We start from the raw sequence: 3858 nt of genomic DNA on the forward strand, positions 1-3858 counted from the left end.
TTCTTATTTAATAATTCTACCTGGTTTGATAATATGGAGACTACATCTAAATTAAAAACATCGACTACTTTCATCGATTTTGTCCTCATGACGTGCAACTGGTAATTATTTAGTGTCATCTCTTCAATAAATTCATAAGTTGCTTCAGGTGTTTTATTGTTTAGTGTTCCATTGGCTGCTGCATCAATTAACTGCCTAGTTGAGGGATTCAAACTGTTGTAGAAGGTTTGAACTTGTAACCATAAATGTAACCCATGATGAGGGCACCTTCTCAAAAATTCCTTGTATCTCTCCCATGCATCATATAACATCTCTACATCGATCTGAACAAAGGAAGATATGTCATTCCTCAACTTGGATGTCTTAGCTGGTGAGAAGTACTTCAGTTGGAATTTTTTAGTTATTTGAGCCCATGTAGTGATTGAACCTTATTGTAAAAAGTTTAACCACTATTTTTCCTTGTTCCTCAATGAGAATGGGAATAACCGTAAATGAATGGCATCATCAGTGGTGCCATTAGTCTTGAAAGTATCGCAAATTTCTAGATAATTAGCCAAATGAGTATTTGGGTCTTCATCTTGTAAACCGTCAAACTGAATATACTATTGTACCATCTAAATTTTGTTCAACTTCAATTCAAAATTATTTGCAGCAATTGTGGGTCGCACAATACTCAATTTAGCCCCAGTCAGAGTGGGCTCGGCATAATCATACATAGTACGAGAAACAGGAGTAGGAGCTACAGTAGGAGGTAGCTGAATATTCTGATTATCACCCATCTCCTTAGTAATAATGTTGTCTTCTTGCTCGTCTACTATATTTTGTTGACTCTGCCTTCCTTCTCTACTATTTTTGCAAGCAGTACTTTAAATTTCATTATTAAAAAGTAATAGTCTCGATGGGTTTCTTCTAGTAATAAACCAAAACAACCTACCAGATGTAAATGAAAAGAAAAAATTAGAATGTAAAAATTAAATTAAAACAAAAATATAAAAATAAAATAAAATAAATGGCTAAATTAATAAAAATAAAGTGTTCCTAATATTTTAGTCCGCAGCAACTGCACCAAAAAATTAATGTGTTTCATGTGACGAACTAAAAATACGACAACGGCAATTGCACCTATTGATAAATAGTGTAGCTATGGTGAGTAGAGATATCATATCCACAAGGACTAAAAGTATTAGTAATTATTGTTTTTCTATTATTTAGTCGACAATTTGGAGTGATAGGTTTTAAACAAAAATTACTAAATTAATCTAACTAAGAACTCAACAGAGAATGAATTCAGAAAATAATCGAAAGATAACCAATGAAACAGACAATACCCAAGAAAGAATCCACCTAGACTTCATCTATTATTATCAATCTGATTTAAACGATTTATTCACTTGGTGTCTTGATCTATAGAATTTTCCTAAATTATACTAATATTTCTTTCGAGAGTAAGAGCATCTGACTCAAGGTTGATTAATTGAAGTCTCTTTCTAATTAAAACCCCTACTATCGCATTAACTCAATCTATGGATTCCCTAATTAGATTTGACTTTAATCCGGTAGATTTATGTCGTCCTATTTCTAGGATTACACGCAACTCCACTCAATTATGATAGATCTACTATTAAACAGGGACTTTTCCTCCACTGAATTAAGCACATTAAACATGAATTAATACCCTAAAAATATTAAAACAAGAAATAAGCACACATAATTGAGAACAAGAATAAAGTATTTATCGCATAAAATATAAAGTAAATAATAGAATTCATCTTAGGTTTCATCTTCCCTAAGTATCTAGGGAATTAGTTCATAATCTTGAATAAAAAAATCTCAAAGTCAGAAAAACCACAAGAAACAAAGAAACTCATAAAAACTTTAGAAGGAATTAAAAGGATGTCATCGATCTTAATGAACATTTACTTTAGAGTTGGCTCCAATGGTGTTCCTCGAGTTGTTTCTTCAATATTTTCTTATAGGTTTCATATCATTTCTTCTATTTGGTATTTATAGACTTTAGAATGCTCAGAAAGCCTAAAAATTGTATTTTTCTGCATTTTTGGGAACTAGGTTGGGAAATCAACACGACCTGGCGCATGGCCGTGTGTCCAACGCGTATGGCGCACATGGCCATGCCTCTGACTCGTGTGGGAAGGCCCAGACTGTGTGGTTCCTGAAATCTGCTCTTTTTGACTAATATTCGCTTGTTTCTCGCTCGTTTTGCTCCCAAATGCTCACCTAAGTATGGAAACATGAATTCAAAGGAATAGGAGCATCAAATTCACCAATTTGCATAACTAATTATCCAAAAACATATTAAGAATGGGATTAAAAAATGTTACTTTTATTGCTTATCAGAAGCATCAAGTTGGAGGCCTGACAAAGAATAGAATTCATCTAGAATACACCAAACACGATAGAGTCTGTAGACCCCTTCACAAAAATTAAAAGATCATCTGCAAAAGTCAAGCGAGTAAGATTCACTCTTTTACATTTTGATGAAACTTTTTAACTCTATGTCTAACAGTTGTATCCAAAAGTCTAGAAAGAACCTCCATAGCTATAACAAATAGAAGAGGAGAAAGTGGATCCCCCTGTCTAAGCCCTTTCGTCCCTCTAAAATACCCTACTAGACCACCATTAAGGAAGATGGAAAATTGTGAAGAAGTGATGCATGCCTCAATCCAACCCTTGAAGACATCCAGAACCTTCACAGCGTTAAAACAACAATAATGAACCTCCAACTGACAGAATCAAATGCCTTTTGCAAGTCAATTTTGAGGGCACATCTAAGGGAAATATGCTTCCTACCATACGCCCTCATGGGCCAAGACAGAATTAGCGGCAATATTTCTACCTTTAATAAACATAGATTGACTAGGAGAGATCAATTCTGAGAAATAAAAAGGAGAGATTCGATTAGCCAGAATCTTTGAAAAACACTTGTATATTATATTGCAACAAGAAATGGGTCTGAATTACTTGATGTGAGTGGGCTGAGCACACTTGGGCACGAAGACTATAGTAGTTTCATTGAAAGTAGGCAGTAACTTTGAAGTGAGAAAAAATCTTGTTGTATATAATTATGTTTTCAATTGTGTAAGTTACGATTAAATATTTTCTTTGGATGTATTTTATAGTTAGATCATTGTTTTGTTTAAGGACAAACAAAAGTTTTAAGTGTGGAGGTATGATGTGTCCTCATCATATATATGTAATTATACTATTTTCACGTAGATTTAAGTTAGTTGTTAAGTAAATATTGCCTTTAGTTGCATAATTAGAATAGATTTCATGCATAATATCGTATTTGCATTTTATGCTACTTTTACTTGTATGTAGTTAAATTTGAGTTATTTTAAGTAATATATTTTTTAATAACTGCTTTAACTCAATTTAATATGAGGAGCGAGTTTGAATGAGAGAGAAAACAAGACGAACGTTAAAAGAGAAAAACGCAAAGTTGCTAGAACAATGTGCGCGTAACGCCGCACTATTCGTGCAAAAGACGAAGGTCATGCCATGCCATTTTATAATATTTTTGTGCTGGGTTTCTTTTCTTCACCCCCCAAGTCAAATGAAGCCTTAATTAAGTCAACACAAGACTGTAAATAGTCTTCTTTTAAGTCTTAGAGAGAAACGAAATGAATAAGTTTTCTGCTTTATTTAGTTTTTATTTTATTTTTCTCTCTTAGTTTTCTACTAATTTGCTTTCAAAGTAACTCGTGCTAATATTCTTCAACGAACTAACTATTGGATTTAGATTGGAATTGCAATTAATCATTTTTTTTTTCTCTTTGAAACTTTCATTTTATTATTTTAGAATTGCAAATTTCACTATAGATTCCATCCTCGTAATAC

General features: G+C 32.9%; 1 non-coding gene across 1 annotated transcript; it reads left to right on the top strand.

Moving 5' to 3' along the window:
* Positions 1-249: 249 nt before the first annotated feature.
* Positions 250-356, top strand: LOC128032867 (small nucleolar RNA R71). The gene has a single exon (XR_008189207.1). It is a non-coding gene; the product is annotated as a small nucleolar RNA R71 (small nucleolar RNA).
* The last annotated feature ends 3502 nt before the right edge of the window (positions 357-3858 follow it).

The sequence above is a fragment of the Gossypium raimondii genome, chromosome 9 (assembly GCF_025698545.1).
Source record: "Gossypium raimondii isolate GPD5lz chromosome 9, ASM2569854v1, whole genome shotgun sequence".
Lineage (NCBI taxonomy): Eukaryota > Viridiplantae > Streptophyta > Magnoliopsida > Malvales > Malvaceae > Gossypium > Gossypium raimondii.